This window comes from Bos mutus, chromosome 1 (assembly GCF_027580195.1).
Source record: "Bos mutus isolate GX-2022 chromosome 1, NWIPB_WYAK_1.1, whole genome shotgun sequence".
In the NCBI taxonomy this organism is placed as follows: domain Eukaryota; kingdom Metazoa; phylum Chordata; class Mammalia; order Artiodactyla; family Bovidae; genus Bos; species Bos mutus.
In genome coordinates this window covers 74,181,117-74,200,967 of record NC_091617.1, presented here as the reverse complement: position 1 = coordinate 74,200,967, position 19,851 = coordinate 74,181,117, and the positions used below count along the sequence as shown (strand labels likewise).

Sequence of the window (19,851 nt, the reverse complement as noted above, 5' to 3'; positions counted from 1 at the left end):
GTAGAAAATGAAGAGGAACAGAAGATTTGGGGGAATCTATTACAAACAAGGTACTGGACACCATGTAAGATTATACTGGACTGGGAAAAAAGTACTTTTTAAGAAGTGCTATATTATTATTATTTTTTAAGATTTTGGAACAACTCTTTTGGCTAGGTCCTTTCTTTTTTTTACTTTAAAAAATTTATTGAAGTATAGTTCACATACAGTATTATGTAAGTTATAGGCAAACAACAGAGTGATTCATAATTTTTAAAGGTTATATTCCATTTATAGTTACTACAGAATACTGGCTATGTTCCTTGAGTTGTGCAATAAGTCCTTTATAGCTGGTTTATTTTATACTTAACAGTTTGTACTTCTTAATCCCCTACTACTATCTTGCCCCTCCCCTCTTCTAGCTCCCCACTGGTAACCACTAGTTTGTTCTCTATATCTGTGAGTCTATTTGTTTTTGTTGTTATATTCACTTTCTTCGTTTTTTAGAGTTTATATATAAGCGATATCATACAGTATTTGTCTGTCTACTATGTGAAATAAAAGTGTTATGTCCTTATTCAATTTAACTTCCACCTATTATCTACACAAGTTATCTCAGTGACAGAACAGTGACAAGCTAAAACATACTGGAAAGCACTTCACGTGACAAAGAATGCACAAAGAAGACAGAGAAGAGGAAGAGAAATAGGGAAGCAGAGAAGGAAAGCAAAGTTCATTACAAATTCTTTGCAACAGATAAATCTAGTGTCCTTCCAAGTAACTTCTAAGGACAGGCTCTTATTGCTTGGAAAAATGAACAGATTTAAAAGAGTGTATTTGTATTTTGAAATACTGGGTTGAATTTGCAAAGATGGAGAGAAAAAGATGCATTTTCTGACTCACGAAAAGCCCAAGAAAATTTATAGTAGAAGATACTGAGACAGAACAAAGATTATATGGGTGCACAAAAATAATCTGTGCACTCTTAATATCAAATTGTCTTAAAAATTCAATACCATTTCCCACACTTCAAAATGTTCTCAATAAATATGTTTTGTTAGAATATAAGTAATATCATATCTGACAAAATCTTAACCTAAAATTAAGTTGGTATCAGGTTATTTTTCCCTCTAATTTCACAGTCTGTTACAACAACACTTGTAATTATAATATTTGTGATAATTTTTGTAGATCACTTGATTGGTTTTGTTAGTCATGATATTAATATACATTTCTGGTATTTATCATTTAACTAGATAGTAACACCGAGTAAATGAACATGAATTTCAGCAAACTCTGAGAGATAATGGAGGACAGAGGATCCTGGTGTGCTACAGTCCATGGAGTTGCAGAGTCAGACAAGACTTAGCAACTGAACAACAAAGGTCAATTTTGCCCCTTCCCCTTTTCAGTAGAAAAATGCTATTATTGAAGAGTTGGCAAGCTAGGAGATAGTATGAGCTCTTAAATCCTCCAACACAAAAGCAGTTATATAAAGTACAATGGAGTATTCACTCAGACAAATGAATTATTCTCTTATCCTAATTTCATGGCAGTCCATACACAGCACTTATCACATTGCTTAATCATATTTATGTCTTTGCCTGACCCTCACGGCAAACTAGGGATTCTTCAAAAGTATGGAATTATGGGGCTTTTTTCATCCAGAGTACATTGCATAGAAGAAGCTGAAATGATTGTTCATTTCATTGAATTTAACCTCAAAAACAAAATTTCTTACAGAAATTAAGGGAAATTGTCCTGACTTCTTTAGCATTAAGTCAAGAAAACAAGACTGAAATGAGGACTAAACTTCAGTCCAGAGATACAGCTCTAGGTCACGAGCCCTAGTTCTAACATTTGACAGTTCTGACATTGATTCAAAGGAATAGGACCTCCCTGAAATTTCATATCTGCTCTGAATATTTTACTGATTTACCATGGAGATGAATTAAGATAACAATTTTCATAAAAACTTGTTAAACTATAAAAGCAAAATACAAAATTATTGGTATCAGTTGCGGGGTCGGGGGGGTGGGGGAGGCTGTTATTTAACCTCCAAATCTAGAGCTTTCAAAATGGGAGTGGGGTGGTGGACGCCTGGGTCATCACTGCCTCATAATTTAAACTTCTTAAAATATCATGGGAGGAAAAAATATATTTCATTTTATATGTTTAAGATCCAGCAAGCAAAAATAACTATATTTAAAATAAAACATTAAAATAATGTAAAAATCAACGTACTTTCACCTATGTTGATTCAGTGCTTTCAATATAATGCCTTACTTTATAAACAATTGATGAATTAATTCAATTGCCTGATTTATTTTCCTCACTAAATTTACTGACTTTTGGAACTGATTAGTTGTGTGGGACTTAGAGGCTTAAATTTTTTCTTCCAAGCATTGCATGCTATGCTGTCACTTCCGTCCTGTCTGACTCTTTGCAACCCCATGGACTATAGCCAGCCAGGCTCCTCTGTCCATGGGCACTCTCCAGGCCAGAATGCTGGAGTGGGTTGCCATGCCCTCCTCCAGGGTATCTTCCCAACCCAGGGATCAAACCCACATCTCTTACATCTCCTGCATTGGTAGGCAGGTTCTTTACCACTAGCACCACCTGGGAAGCCCAAGCATTGGCTAATAGCAAACACAATGGATTTTCAACTTAGTGAAAATGAACAACATGATGACCCCCTTCTTTGACAACAGCTGGTGGAAATATCTGCCATAGCTCAGGTAGAAATCCTGCCACTGGCTTTTAATCCTGATATTATCATATAACCTTTCCTGTGTTACTTCAAAGATGTTCAGAAACTGCATAATTAACAAGTCAATTCAATCTGATTTTTTTTCCCTTAAGGTGAAAAATGAAGCATATCACTACTGATAATGAAAGCAAATGTCTGTCATCACTCATCTGCTGTAGCCTATTTGTCTTGTACAGAACATGTATCTCACATTCCATTTGAAAAATTCAGTGAACAGAACAGGTGTCAGTCCATAAGATCAATGGGCAAAAACACCCTCAAAGAAGTCTCTGCATATTTTGAAGGCTTTAGATTTGTATCTTCCACAAATCTGCCATCAAACACTATGTTGCCAAAATTGACACCATGGTCTATTAGGTTTATTCATGAATTCATCACCTGTATTCTAGGCACTGCAGTAGTATAATAGACAAGCAGGATACATGTCATGATGATAATGAAAGTCTAAAACAGAAAAAAAAGTAATTCTAAACGTGTACTCTTCCTCCATCTTTACATATGAGGGCACTGAATTTAGCTCAAAAATATGGTTTTGCCAAGGTCATCAAGTCAGCCAAATAAGAGCTACAGTGTGCACTTAGCTGCTATCGGCTGTAAGGCTACATAGTACTGTTTCTCTTAAGAAATAGAAAAGAAATTCTCATAGATTGTTGGGTGGCATCAATGACTCAATGGACATGAGTTTGAAAAACTCCAGGAAATAGTGAAGAACAGGGAAGCCTGGCGTGCTGCACTGCTGCTGCTGCTGCTAAGTCTCTTCAGTCGTGTCCGACTCTGTGTGACCCCATAGACGGCAGCCCACCAGGCTCCCCCGTCCCTGGGATTCTCCAGGCAAGAACACTGGAGTGGGTTGCCATTTCCTTCTCCAATGAATGAAAGTGAAAAGTGAAAGTGACATCACTCAGTTGTCTCCGACTCTTCACGACCCCATGGACTGCAGCCTACCAGCCTCCTCATCCCATAGGATTTTCCAGGCAAGAGTACTGGAGTAGGTTGCCATTGCCTTCTCTCTGCTGCACTGCACGTGGTCTCAAAGAGTAGGACACGACTGAGCGACTGAATAACAATATAACCACAACCTAAATAGCTATAAAGAAAGTGAGTGGAAAAATGAAACTATAATAAATGAATCAGCCAAACAGAAATGCCCCACCCAGAAAATATAAAACCTGGAGTTCTTAGTTAAAATTACACACAGACAATACAAGTTAACTTGCTTAAGATGGTTTAGACATGTTCAACCAAAGCTTTGCATTTCATTATCATTAATTATCATTAATTACCAAAACAAGAAAGCACTTTTGAAAATTTATGCACATAATATTGATGAGTAATTAAAGAGTGGAAACTCAGCTAAAAAGCCACAAAGGAAACATTCACAACTCCACTTAATTTTTGTTGACATTTACACTCAAATGTTATATGTACTGATCTCAATGAATATATATGTAATACATGTACAGTTGTCCTAAAAATATTAAGTGGATCTAGAGAAATAAATGCAGTAAGAGATTTTTAGAAATGTAGGAGAAAAATGTAAAAAATAAGAAGATTCTGTCATTAACTTAAAATCTCTCTTTCAGTCCATCATCACTATAATCCCACTGCATTTCACTCTACTGCAATGCTCAGGAACTTTCACTGGTCCCCCACGTCATAAAATATAAGCTCTAAACTCCCTTATGTGTCAGTTAAGGCACTGTAAAATATGGTGCCTTTGACACTTCCTCACAATCTCTTTGCTTCATCCAAATTAGTTGTTGTTCGGTCGCTAACTCGTGTCCGACTTTGCAACACCATGAACTGCAGCATGCCACACTCCTCTGTCCTCCACTAACTCCCTGTGTTTGCTCAAATTCATGCCCAATGAGTTAGTGATGTTGTCTAACCATCTCATCCTCTGCCACCCCCTTCTCCTTTTCCCTTCAATCTTTCCCAGCATCAGGGTCTTTTTCAATGAGTCAGCTCTAATTCATCCAAATTAGTCAGTTCATTTCTCTCCAATGTGGCAGGAACTTTCTCCACTAGGTGATTCTGTGCTTCCTTATCTGACATGCAGTTCTCCTAATTTTAGCTTGAATATTTTGGTCCCATTCTTCAAGATTCAGTTTGAAATCTGTTTTCACTGAGCACAATGGCTTTGGGGAATGACTGTCATCTTTAGGCTTCTCTGGTGGTTTGGACAGTAAAGAGTCTGCCTGCAGTGAGGAAGACCCGGGTTCAATCCTTGGGTCAGGAAGATCGCCCAGAGAAGGAAATGGCAACCAACTCCAGTATTCTTGCCTGGAAAATCCCATGGATGGAGGAGCTTAGCAGGATACAGTCCATGGGGTCACAAAGAGTCGGACATGACTGAACGACTTCACGTCACCCATCTCTGGAATCTGGTGATTGTTCTAAATCACTTGGCAGCACTGGTGCTACCTTGCAATATTAAATTTTGTTTTACATACAAGTTCAACCTCCTCTAATATCCTTGGAGCAGATATTACACTGCAGTCACCTTCATAATCCAGCAACTAGAAACCAGTTGGCCCTCAATTTGTTGGAGTTAATGAATGAAAATGAAGCAAGTGCCTGGCAGGCATACGTGACACTCTAGTCATTTTGCTGTAGTTGCCTGAAGCTGCATCTTAAGAAGTTGTTTGAGTCTTGGTCACAATAAATGCTTTGAGAACTTATTGATATCTGTTGCAGCAGACACAGGAGGACCTATTTATTGGTCAATATGCATCTTGAGGGCCTCCTTTTATAATAAAATATCATGGAAGATTCCATAAAAGGACAGCGATGATTTATACTGTACTTTAAAAAATATCTCATTTTATAACTGTCTCAATGATTTTTGCTGCATTATTACAACTTTCTGAGGAGTTGTTGTTATTTTCATTCTGATGCCCTGGCCACACCCATGGCAACTAAATTAAAATCTTCAGTTGGAATTTTCAAGATTAAAACTAGGTATCAATATTTTTTAAACTCTCCAGATGATTCCAATGTGCAGCACTGTTAAAAAGCAATTTCATATTCAATAGGTCTGAAGTGGTTCTAACAAGCTCCCCAGTGATGCTCAGTTCAGTTCAGTCACTCAATTGTGTCCGACTCTTTGCGACTCCATGGACTGCAGTCCATCAGGCTTTCCTATTCATCACCAACTCCCAGAATTTGCCAAACTCATGTCCATTGACTCGGTGATGCCATCCAACCATCTCATCCTCTATTATTCCGTTCTCCTCTCGCCTTCAGTCTTTCCCAGCATCAGGATCTTTTCCAATGAGTCAGTTCGCATCAGGTGGCCAAAGTATTGGAGCTTCAGCATTAGCCATTCCAATGAATATTCAGGACTGATTTCCTTTAGGATTGACTGGTTTGCTCTCCTTGCTGTCGAAGGGACTCTCAGGAGTCTTCTCTAACACCACAGTTCAAAAGCATAAGTTTTTTGGCGCTCAGGTTTCTTTATTGTCCAACTCTCACATCCATACATTACTACTGAAAAAACCATAGCTTTGACAAGATGGACCTTTGTCGGCAAACTAATGGCTCTGTTTTTTAATATGCTGCCTAGGTTGGTCATAGCTTTTCTTCCAAGGAGCAAGTGTCTTTTAATTTCATGGCTGCAGTCACCATCTGCAGTAATCTGACAAAATGTAGTCCACTGGAGAAGGGAATGGCAACACTCTTCAGTATTCTTGCCCTGAGAACACCATGAATAGTATGAAAAGGCAAAAAGATATGACACTGAAAAATGAACTCCCCAGGTTGGTAGGTGCCCATTATGCTACTGGAGGAAAGTGGAGAAATAGCTCCAAAAAGAATGAAAAGGTTGAGCCAAAGTAAAAACATGCCCAGCTGTGGATGTGACTGGTGATAGAAGTAAAGTCCATTGCTGGAAAGAACAATGTTGCATAGGAACCTGGAAAGTTAGGTTCATGAATCAAGGCAAATTGGAAGTGGTCAAACAGGAGATGGCCAAGAGTGAACATCAACAGTTTAGGAGTCAGTGAACTAAAATGGACTGGAATGGGCAAAATTAATTCAGATGACCATTATATCTACTGTGGGCAAGAATCCCTTAGAAGAAATGGAGTAGCCCTTACAGTCAACAAGAGTCTGAAATGCAGTATTTGGGTGCAATATCAAAAATGACAGAATGATCTCTGTTCATTTGCAAGGCAAACAATTCAATATCACAATAATCCAAGTCTAGGCCCCAACCAAATGCCAAAGTAATGCCAAAGAAGCTGAAGTTGAATGGTTCTATGAAGACCTACAAGACCTTCTAGAACTAACACCAAAGAAAGATGTCCTTTTCATCACAGGGGACTGGAATGCAAAAGTAGGAAGTCAAGAGATACTGGATTAACAAGAAAGTTTGGCCTTGGAGAACAAAATGAAGCAGGGCAAAGGCTAACAGAGTTTTGCCAAGAGAAAGCACTGGTCATAGCAAACACCCTCTTCCAACAACACAAGAGACTACTCTACACATGGACATCACCAGATGGTCAACACTGAAATCCAGTGATGCTCCTGTGTACCAAATCTTACCAGCCCATAAATCAAAGTAGGTGTGGGCAGTAGTGGGCAGATGTGGGCATCTCCTATAGCTTATTGGAAAGACAGAGTCTCAGGCTCCATCTAAGACCTGCTTAATCAAAATCTGCAGTTTAACAAGATCATCAGATGATCATTCTGCACTTGCAGTTTGAGAAGTACTGTTCTACAGGGTGGTTCTCAGAGTTGGTTTTGTGAACATGTTAGAAATGCAAACACTCTGGCCCTTCCTCCAGACTTACTGAATCATACATTCTGGGATGAAGGCCTCTATATCAGTAGTTTAACAAGCCCTCTAGGTGATTCTAATGTGGACTAAAGTATAAAACGTAATTTTCTGAAACAAATCAGTTTCTACACTTGACTGCACATTGTGTGTGATTTTAAAGGAATACTGATGCCTGGGTCCATCCTAGAAGATCCTGATTTTAGTGATCTGGGCTTGTAAAATGTGTCCAGATGATTCAAATGTGCAAAAAATTTGGAGCCATTGTTCTAGAAGACTTGGAGATAAGGGGGTGGTGGGGGTGGGGGTGGAGAGTCTAGTGAATTGTCAGTAAATTGTCTTCCTTTGCATCTTAATAGGACTTTCCCTGATCAGATTATCAGAAGAATCCAAAAACTGAGAACAAATATGTAATTAGACTCATTCTACCTCCACATCCCCTAGGGAAATTTCAAGTACACTGGGGTTTGTTGTTCAGTTGCTAAGTCGTGTCCCACTCTTTTGTGACCCCATTGACTGTGGCCCACCAGGCTCCTCTGTCCATGGGATTTCCCAGATGAGAATACTAGAGTGGGTTGCCATTTCCTTCTCCAGGGGATCTTCCCAACTCAGGGATCAAACCTGTGTCTCCTGCACTGGCAGGCACGTTTTTTACTACTGAGCCAACATCCTATCTAAATTAGACTTTGAACAAATTCCCCCAAAGATGGGAAGGCTAGGTCCAGGACCTAGATGAGACTGAATTATAGATGAGGTTCCAAAAAGACTGTCACATAGTTCCTCAAAGCTCTGTTCAAATCCTGTATTTTCCCTAAAATCACTCTGCATCAAGCTTCAAGTAATACAAACTTCTACTCTTTAGATTTTCCAAAGCTCTTCCTTCTAAGAAGGTAAATCTTCACCTTCTACATACGTGAAGTCTTCACATATAATTCCCATTCTGTAGGTGAGAAGCTATGGCATCAAAGTGCTAAGCAAACTGCCCAAGTTTATGCAGCTGCAAAATGAAGAAATGCATATTAATATCCTTAACTGCATGTCTCTGAAACTCTATGGACTATTCACAACACCACACTGCTTCCCCATGTATCAAGACTGATCACTGGAACATACAAAAACAACAATAAAAACGATGACTCTGTCAATATCTAAGCAACAGGAAACACAGGCTTTCTTTAGGATATTTTTAAGAATTCAATTATAATACTATGGAGTGGGCTTATACTAGACAGACATATTTTGACATGGGTGTGTGCTCTGCATTCTGCCTCAGTGTCAGGGAAAGCAGATGTACTGAGCACAACCTCACCCCATCCTGGCTGGATGCCTACTCAATACCACTCTATCTAGGCTACTGAATAATACATGGAAATATATATACATACACAAACACACACAGCCTACACACCTCAAACTTCCCAAGGCAGATATATTTAAAAGGCAACCAGATTATCTAAGATCTTCAAAATTATTGTATAATGGTTTACTATTTCTAAAAAAGTCTTACTTTATAGTATAAACACATTGAACATATTGAAGGAAAATCCTCTCCAGTTCAAAGTTTAGCTTGCAAAACACTGTACTATTTTATAAGTAAGCAATATTCCCTACATAATACTATTGTTAAGTGTTGTGAGAAGAATGCAGTGGTATGATTTTTTATGCACTGCTGCTGCTGCTAAGTCGCTTCAGTCGTGTCCGACTCTTTGCAACACCGTGGAATGTAGCCCATCAGGCTCCTCCTTCCATGGGATTCTCCAGGCAAGAATACTGGAGTGGGTTGCCATTTCCTTCAGGGGATCTTCCCGACCCAGGGATTGAAGCCAGGTCTCCCGCACTGCAGGCAGATACAGGCAGATGCTTTAACCTGTGAGCCACCAGGGAAGCCCCAATATTAAGAGGAAAGAGAAAATAGGTATTCAACATAGAACAGTAAAAGCATTAACTCTAGAACTAAATTTAGCTCAGTTCAGTCACTCAGTCATGTCCAACTCTTTGCAACCCCATGAACTGCAGCAGGCCAGGCTTCCCTGTCCATCACCAACTCCCAGAGCTTACTCAAACTCATGTCCTTGCGTCGGTGATGCCATCCAACCATCTCATCCTCTGTGGTCCCCTTCTCCTCCTGCCTTCTGTCTTTCTCAGCATCAGGGTCTTTTCCAAAGAGTCGGTTCTTCACATCAGGTGGCCAAAGTATTGGAGTTTCAGCCTCAGCATCAGTCCAGTGAATATTCAGGACTGATTTCCTTTACGATTGACTGGTTGGATCTCCTTGCAGTACACGGGACTCTCAAGAGTCTTCTCCAACACCACAGTTCAAAAGCATCAATTCTTCAGTGCTCAGCTTTCTTTATAGTCCAACTCTCACATCCATACATGACTATTGGAAAAACCAAAGCCTTGACTAGATGGACCTTTGTTGGTAAAGTAATGTCTCTGCTTTTTAATATGTTGCCTAGGGTGGTCATAGCTTTTCTTCCAAGGAGCAAGTGCATTTTAATTTCATGGCTATAGTCATCTTCTACAGTGATTTTGGAGCCAAAAAAAGAATAAAGACTCTCACTCTTTCCATTGTTTCCCCATTTATTTGCCATGAAGTGATGGGACTGGATGACATGCTCTTAGTTTTCTGAATGTTGAGCTTTAAGCCAACTTTTTCATTCTCCTCTTTCATGTTCATCAAGAGGCTCTTTAGTTCTTCTTTGCTTTTGGCCATAAGGGTGGTGTCACCTGCATATCTCAGTGTATTGATATTTCTCCCAGCAATCTTCATTCCAGCTTGTGCGTCATCCACCCTGGAATTTCACATGATGTACTCTGCATTTAAGTTAAATAAGCAGGGTGACAATATACAGCCCCGATGTACTCCTTTCCCAATTTGGAAACAGGCTGTTGTTCCATGTTCTATTCTAACTGTTGCTTCCTGACCTGCATACAGTTTCTCAGGAGTCAGGTCAGGTAATCTAGTATTCCCATCTCTTTAAGAATTTTCCACAGTTTGTTGTGATCCACACGGTCAAAGGCTTTGGGATAATCAATAAAGCAGAAGATGTTTTCTGGAACTCTCTTGCTTTTATGATGATCCAGTGGATGTTGGGAATTTGCTCTGCCTTTTCTAAATCCAGCTGGAACATCAGGAAGTTCACAGTTCACATACTGTTGAAGCCTGGCTTAGAGAATTTTGAGCATACTTTGCTAGTGTGTGAGATGAGTGCAATTATGCGGTAGTTTGAGCATTGTCTTTGGCATTGTCTTTTTGGGGATTGGAATGAAAACTGACCTTTTCCAGTCCTGTGGCCACTGAGGAGCTTTCCAGATTTGCTGGCATAGTGAGTGCAGCACTTTGAGTGCAGCACTTTCACAACATCATCTTTTAGATTTGAAATAGCTCAACTGGAATTCCATCACCTCCACTAGCTTTGTTCGTAGTGATGCTTCCTAAGGCCCCACTTGACTTCACTCTCTACGTTGTCTGGTTCTAATGAGTGATCACACCATTGTGGTTATTTGGGTCATGAAGATCTTTTTTTTATAGTTCTTCTGTGTATTCTTGCCACCTCTTCTTAATATCTTCTGCTTCTGTTAGGTCCATACCATTTCTGTCCTCTATTGTACCCATCTTTGCGTGAAATGTTCCCTTGTATCTCTAATTTTCTTCAAGAGATCTCTAGTCTTTCCCATTTTATCATTCTCCTCTATTTCTTTGCATTGATTGCTGAAGAAAGCTTTCTTATCCCTCCTTGCTATTCTTTGGAATTCTGCATTCAAATGGGTATATCTTTCCTTTTCTCCTTTGCCTTTAGGTTCTCTTCTTTTCTCAGCTATTTGTAAGGTCTCCTCAGACAGCCATTTTGCCTTTTTGCATTTCTTTTTCTTGGGGATGGTCTTGATCATTGCCTCCTGTACAATATCACGAACCTCGGTCCTTAGTTCTTCAGGCACTCTAACAAATCTAGTCCCTTAAATCTATTTCTGACTTCCACTGTGTAATCGAAAGGGATTTGATTTAGGTCATACCAGAATGGTCTAGTGGTTTTCCCTACTTTCTTCAATTTATGTTTGAATTTGGCAATAAGGAGTACATGATCTGAACCACAGTCAGCTCCCAGTCTTGTTTTTGCTGACTGTATAGAGCTTCTCCATCTTTGGCTGCAAAGAATATAATCAATCTGATTTTGGTATTGACCATCTGGTTATGTCCATGTGTAGAGTCTTCTCTTGTGTTGTTGGAGGAGGGTGTTTGTCACGACCAGTGCATTCTCTTGGCAAAACTCTATTAGTCTGTGCCCTGCTTCATTCTGTACTCCAAGGCAAAATTTGCCTGTTACTTCAGGTAACCTAGACAGCATATTAAAAACCAGAGACATTACTTTATCAACAAAGCTCCATCTAGTCAAGGTTTTGGTTTTTCCAGCAGTCATGTATGGATGTGAGGGTTGGACTGTAAAAAAAGCTGAGCACTGAAGAAATGATGCTTTTGAACTGTGGTGTTGGAGAAGACTCTTGAGAGTCCCTTGGACTGCAAGGAGATCCAATCAATCCATCCTAAAGGAGATCAGTCCTCAATATTAATTGGAATTCTGATGTTGAAGCTGAAACTCCAATACTTTGGCCACCTGATGCGAAGAACTGACTCATTGGAAAATACCCTGATGTTTTGAAACATTGAAGGCAGGAGGAAAAGGGGACCACAGAGGATTAGATGGTTGAATGGCATCACCGACTCAAAGGACATGTGTCTGAATAAACTCCGGGAGTTGGCAATGGACAGGGAAGCCTGGTGTGCTATAGTCCATGGGGTCGCAAAGAGTTGGACACAACTGAGAGACTGAACTGAACTGAACTGAATTTGCTTTGATTCATGGACCTGACATTCCAGGTTCCTATGCAATATTGCTCTTTACAGCATCAGATTTTACTTCCATCAACCATCACATCCACAACTGGGTGGTGTTGTTGCTTTGGCTCCGTCTCTTCACTCTTTCTGGAGTTATTTCTCCACTCTTCTCCAGTAGCATATTGGGCACCTACCGACCTGGGGAGTTCATCTCTCAGTGTCATATCTTTTTGCCTTTTCACGCTGTTCATGGGGTTCTCAAGGCAAGAATACTGAAGTGTTTTGCATTCCCTTCTCCAGTGGACCATGTTTTGTCATAACTCTCCACCACGACCTGTCTGTCTTGGGTGGCCCTACACAGCATGGCTCATAGTTTCATTGAGCTATGTTTCATTGAACTAAATTCACTGAGCTCAAATCCTAGGTCTACCATTTAATATTCATATGATTAATTTATTAATTTGTATGACCATGGATTAATTATTCCAACTTCCCTTGCCTCAGTTTACTCATTTTCAAAGTAGGAATAATTAAAGCCCCTGTTTTATAGGATTGATATAATACTTAAATGAGTAAAAATTATAAAATTTGTATACCTGTACTAGAAACTTTAGAAAGTACTGGGTAAACATTACTTATTACTATCTAATGTGGCCCAAACTCATACATTAAGAAATAATGCTTGGCACACTAATGACCATTTTATTTTTCAAATCCCTCACTTAAAATATCTAGTTCTTCTTTTGTACTTCAAGGTAGTATGCCCTGGAAAATATTGACTCACATGAGAATTAAGTTTTGATTTATCCCTTATTCAGTTGGTGGCCACAGACTGAATGCATAATTGAACCAGCCACATTTTAACAAATCCCAATTCCATTTGTTATAATCTATTCAGTTTGAGAATATAGCTAAATTTGCAAAATCTCTCAAGCAATAATTTATATAGAGAAAGGAACACAGGTTATGGATATTACAGAACTGAATTGTCCTCACACTATCTTGAGCAAATCAACTCACTCCTTAGAGCCTCAGAAGCAGGCAATTTTGGAGAAATTTTAATAATTTCTAACTCATCAGAACTCTAATACCCCTTTCCACTACTTCAAGAACTCCTCGGCTGCCTTTCTTTCTTACCCTTAAAGCACCTGAGTGTATATTTTCTTTTTCCTGCAACATAAGCTTAAATTTAGCTGCTGGTCCTTTGAATAATAAAAGCAATGGCTCCCTCTCTTCTGGGTAAATGTACCATTTACAAAGTTTCAGAAAATGATGCCTGTGTAATTATCACCATGAATATATATTCACATAACACTTGAAGATATATTTAAAACTGCACAACAGTGTCCTCTTTTACTATTACTGCTAGAGAGTTCACTTTTCCAGACTAAGCATACATACTCAATTTTCCTTCTAGTTTCATAATGGAAAATGACTTCCTTATCCATCTTTTGAAATCTCTTAAACTGTCTCTCATTCTCGAAAAGATAAAAAGAGGCAAATGTGACTTAATTTGCATTAAACCTTCAGGCTAGGTGTTGTCTGACAAAATCCTATTCATTTTTGATAAGGCCATTCTGAAAACTCCCTTTTATTCATCTATTCAACAAATACTGAAAACCTACTATGAGCCAACCACTATTCTAGGTACTGGGGATACAATACAAAATGCAAACCACGCTCCTTGCCCCTGTGGAGCTTATATTCTAACTATGCCTTTAAATTTATATGGGAGTCTGATGATACATCTGTTACTATGAATTAATTACTATGAATTTGTTACTCTTCTTATCTATTGTCAAGGCCCTGTTAAATGCCAACACATAAATAAGTCAGACAGTCAGTGCCCTCAAGGAACTTATAACTTAAAGAAAGTAGATGCATCAATACAGATTAAACTACATAAATATCTTGAGATGTATAGTGTATGCAGAAGAAAAAGCAAGACTTCCAGTTAAAAACATCAGAAAAAGTTCTCAAAGACAAAAGGCAGCTGGTATTACTTTTAGAGGATAATATAATTACTGGAGAAAATAACATAAGCAAAATTATGAATGAGGGAAATGTGTGGTATATATGGGGAACATTTTAGTGGAGTAGGGACATAATAAAATAAGTAAGTATATTACATAGTGGGAAATAGTGGGAAAAAAATAAATAAATCAAGTTGCCAAGGGAGATAAAGTATAACACAGGGAACTGTCCTCAGTGTTATATGACAATCTATTCGGGAAAAGAATTAGATGTTGGGGAAAGGAAGGAGCATGATCGGTGTGTTAAAAGAACAGCTGGAAGACTAGCCAAAAGAAAGAGGAAAGAGAATAGTCAGGAGGTAATGGGTAGGATTATGTAAAACCTTACTGATCATGGGATGAATTTGTCTTTTATCCTTAATGATGTGTAATGAAAGAGATTGAGCAGAAAAGTCAGTTTACCTGACCCATTTTTAACTAGGCCCCTCTCACTGCTATGTGGATACTAAGCGGGGGAAGCCTTAAGTACAAGATTACTTAGGAAGATATTGCAATAGACCAAATATGAGAGTAGTGTGGACTCGGTAGTGACAATAGCGATGCTGTTGTTCCGTCACTCAGTCGTGTCTGACTCATTGTGACCCCGTGGACAGCAGCACATCAGGCTTCCCTGTCCTTCGCTATCTCCTGTAATTTACTCAAACTCATGTTCGTTGAGCTGGTGATGCCATCCAGACATCTCATCCTCTGTTACCACCTTCTTCTCCTGCCCTCAATCTTTCTCAGCATTAGGGGCTTTTCCAATGAGTTGGCTCTTAGCATCAGGTGGCCAAAATACTGGAGCTTCAGCTTCAGCCTCAGTCCTTCCAATGAATATTCCAGGTTGACTTTACGAGTGACTGGTTTGATTTCCTTGCAGTCCAAGGGACTCTCAAGAGTCTTATCCAGCACCACCATTCGAAAGCATCAATTCTTCGGCATTCAAGCTTCTTTATGGTCCAACTCACATCTGTACATGACTACTGGAAAAATCATAGCTTTGACTGTACAGAGAGGTGGTCAAATTCTGCATACATTTTGAAGGTAAATTTACTACTGTTTTTAAATTCAATGCAAAAATCATTGCACTATCTGCTCTTACAATTTTGCCCCTTTTTGTAATGTGTTTAAAAAGGAAAGTTTCAAGTTTTTGAAAAATAAAAACAGAAATCATTGCTAATTTACAGGCTTTCTAAGTTTCAGATTTGTTAACAACACTGGAGATAACCTTTCCCCAAACCTCATTTTACAGACTAGAAATCCAGAGAACAGAGAGCTTACATGACTGAAACAAGATCATACAGACAATTAAGGGTAGGACTTGGACTAGAAACAGGTTATCTGAATGAAAAAGCCCAAGCTACTCTGCCTTACAATTGGTGATATTTAAGTGGTATAAACTCTTCCTTTGAGTTTTTCCTTGTTTTTGTTTGGTTTGGTTTTGATTTCACAAACATTGAGAGAGAACCACAGGTATCCCAAATTCAAAAGTCTTCAGGAGTCAGAAAGAGAAAAATAAATCTATTAACATATATAGGTGGAATGTGAAAAAACTATCTATATAAGAGTTAGACAATCTTGGGCTTCCCCAGTGGCTCAGGGGTAAAGAATCCACCTGCAATTCAGGAGCCATAGGAGACAAGGGTTCGATCCCTGGGTCAGGAAGATCCCCTGGAAAAGAACATGGCAACTCACTCCAGTATTCTTGCCTGGAGAATCCCAATGACAGTGGAGCCTGGCAGGCTGCAGACCATGGGGTCGCAAAGAGTCAGACACTACTGAAGCAACTTAGCATGCTTGCATTTGCAAAGCAGAAACAGACAGACAGACCTAGAGAACAAACATGGATATCCATGCAGAAAAGGGGTGGGATGAATTGGGAGATTAGTGTTGACATATATATACTATTGATGCTATGAATATAACATAGATAACTAATGAGAACCTACTGTAAAACACAGAGAACTCAGTGCTCTGTTATGACATAAATGGGAAATAAATTTAAAAAAGAGAGGATATATATATATATATATATATATATATATGGCTGATTCACTTTGCTGTACAGTGGAAACTAAAAACATTGTAAAGCAACTATGCTCCAATAAAATGGAAAAGTCTTTAGGACCAGGCAGGTAGGAGGAAATGTAGGGGAAACTAGATGCATCCATTGCTCGGATACACTCATTTTTTTCTTGAAGTGTGCCAGCTAAATGAAACACATCTGCATAGCCCTCCCATAAGGGATCTTGGAAAATATCATCGCTATTCTAAACAGAAGGGCAAATAAGGATGTTATTCTTTATCTACACAAATGCAGATAAGGAACTGCAATATAATGTATGATGTACTGTCATATAAAGTTTCTGCAACTGAAAATGCACACAGAAGGTTCAAACACAATAGAGTGAAGACAGGAATTACTGTGGGGTTTTGTGTGAGGTTGGCAATTGAGGGGATGGCTGGAGAAAGCTTCATAGTGACAAAAGAGATAAGAGTTTTCAAGAGTTCTAAAGGGTAAGAGTGATTCACCAGATGGGTAAGATTTGTGAAGTCATTCCAAGCAAAAGGGATTAGCATGTGCAAAAGCTCTGAGACATAAAACTATGTAATATATGTTTACTTGTATCATTATATTGGCTTCCCATGTGGCACTAGTGGTAAAGAATCCAGCTGCTAATGAGGGAGACTCAAGAGACTCAGGTTCGATCCCTGGGCCAGGAAGATTCCCTGGAGAAGGAAATGGCAACCCATTCTAATATTCTTGCCTGGGAAATCCCATGGACACAGGAGGCTGGCAGACTACACTCATCGGGGTCACAGAAGAGTTGGACACAACTGAGCAACCAAATATTACTATACGTGAATTTTTAAAATTATTCCCCAACCTAAGTTTGATCACATAACCTGTCTAGAACTGAGTCCTGACTCAGGAAATGAAATAAAAATGAAACAGATTCCACACATTTGAGATACTAGAAAGTCTGAATGTCAGTATGCTTTTCAATCTACCTGCAGAGCCGTGCTTTCCCTATTACATTAGGAATTAGGTTCCCAAAGAACTAGGTATGACAGTTCCAAGACAGAGACTACTTCATTAGCAAACGTGAACACTTCACATCCAGGATGCAGAGGAGAGTGCCCCTTCATACCTCCTGCAGTGCATCGGAATCATCTGGAAGGTTTGTTAAAACACACACTGCTGAGCCCCAGCACTGAGGTTCTGATTCACAACATGTACCGTGAGTCACAAACTGCCAGACATGACTGAAGCAACTTCGCACCCTGAGTCTTAAGAAAATCAATCCTGAATATTCATTGGAAGGACTAACACTGAAGTTGAAGCTCCAATACTTTGGCCACCTGATGCAAAGAGCCGACTCATTTAGAAAAGACCCTGGTGCTGGGAAAGACTGAAGGCAGGAGGAGAAGGGGATGACAGAGTACGAGATGGTTGGATGGCATCACCGTCTCAATGGACATGAATTTGAGCAAGCTCCGGGAGATGGTGAAGGACAGGGAAGCCTGAAGCGCTGCAGTCCATGGGGTCGCAGAGCTGGACACAACTGAACAACCGAACAACAAACAGGTTTCCAGATGATGCTGGTGCTGGAGGTCCGGGGAGTGCACACTTTAGGAACCACTAATTTAGAGCACTTTCCAGACCCTTCAGCTTAAGCGCTGAGTTCTTTCACATCACAACAGCTACCACCATTAGGAACTCTGCTGCTACTGCTGCTAAGTCACTTCAGCCGTGTCCGACTCTGTGCGACCCCATAGACGGCAGCCCACCAGGCTCCTTCATCCATGAGATTTTCCAGGCAAGAGTACTAGAGTGGGTTGCCATTGCCTTCTCCATTAAGAACTCAACTTCTGTTAAAATGGTCCCTGTCTGTAAGCTCCTGGCAAACAAGGACTCTGACCCCTACTGGGGAGAATAATAACAACAACAATAGACAACATTTAACCAGGCTTTTGGTGTTACTTTAGGCACTTTTCATGAATCACCCATTTAATCTACACAACAATTCTATGATCTATGTACTATTATTATTCCCACTTGCAACAACATGCACTATAGCCTTCCAGGTTCCTTAGTCCATGGAATTCGCCAGGCCAGAATACGGGAGTATTCTGGGTAGTGTGTAGTGGGTAGGCATTCCCTTTTCCAAGGGATCTTCCCAACCCAGGGATCGAACCCAGGTCTCCCATATTGCAGATGGATTCTTTACCTTCTGAGCCACCAGGGAAGCCCAAATAAATGAGGGAATTAAGATTTAGGTTAAATAACTAACTCCAAGGCATAGAATCTCAAGTCAGCCTGGATTCAGTTCTGGCTGTATCATGTATAACTCCCCAGATCTTTATATACACCTTGAGAATATCACATAGGAATTTGCAAACTGAAGATTTCCTGCCAGTAACATACCTTTCAGAACAAATGGTATTTATGGAAGTGGAATCTGTCGATCAGTTTTTCTGAGCACATTTACTTCTATATGAGAATTAAAGGAAAGACTATAAAAAGCCTACAGATTCTCTCTTCCTCTCATTTTGTAAAATCAGAGATTGCATAAATCCGAGAAAGTTTATGTGACTTGCTGAAGACCAACGCACCATTCACCTCACAGTGCTAGGAGAAGACTAAAGATAATATTCGTCCTTAGTTCTTCTAGGAATACACTTGGTGACGTAGCTCCCTTAAGATTCTTTAACCGCTATATATACTGTCTATATAAATATGCCACAAATAGTCATAGAGCAGCTAGGAAAAGGATAATCTCGAATGGCTCATGTTTTACTTTACTAACCAGAGGGTAAAAGTCTTAGGGTCAAAAGGAAATACATAAAATGGTACAATGCCAAGGTTAAAAAAAAAAAGGCTGAGGAGTTATTTCCTCATGAACACATGTGAATGGGTAAACTTAAGGAAATAATTGGTTCTTGTTCAAGCTTGCCGCAAATATTATTTGAAGGAGCAGTCTTTAAAATTGAAACACATTCAACAAAAACAAATTTGTAACAAACATCCATCACTTTTCTTCTAGCTATAAAAGCCGAAAGGCAATATTTTTTCTTTATTAAAAAAAAAAAAATCAAGTGAGGTAACTGCATTCATAAGCTAAGACTGAATATTAATTTTGCTCTTGAAAAGGCATGCCACTATAAGAGTAACAACATTACATGTACCAAAGTGTTGCTCAGAATTATATAAATAACCTTGCTTAAAGAAAATCAGCAGGATAACACACGCATTTCTTTTTCTTTTCATCTGACTTGTAGGTGTGATTTCACACATACAAATTGTGATATATTCTTAAAGTATAGACAACACTAGAAGAAAATAATATCCCTATAATTAGATATGGCACAGCTTTTGATCTCCCATGACTACTATAATGTACATGTTTGAGTAGGTGAAAGTGATGTCGATGTCCAGAAAGGTCCCTTGTTAAGAAGACAGAACATCTTTACA

The 19,851-nt window shown here is 39.2% G+C and overlaps 1 protein-coding gene across 5 annotated transcripts in view; it reads right to left on the bottom strand.

Annotated features, from left to right (window-relative positions):
• Positions 1 to 19,851, bottom strand: part of FGF12 (fibroblast growth factor 12) — a 601,258-nt gene that overhangs the window by 200,710 nt on the left and 380,697 nt on the right. The window lies entirely within an intron of this gene.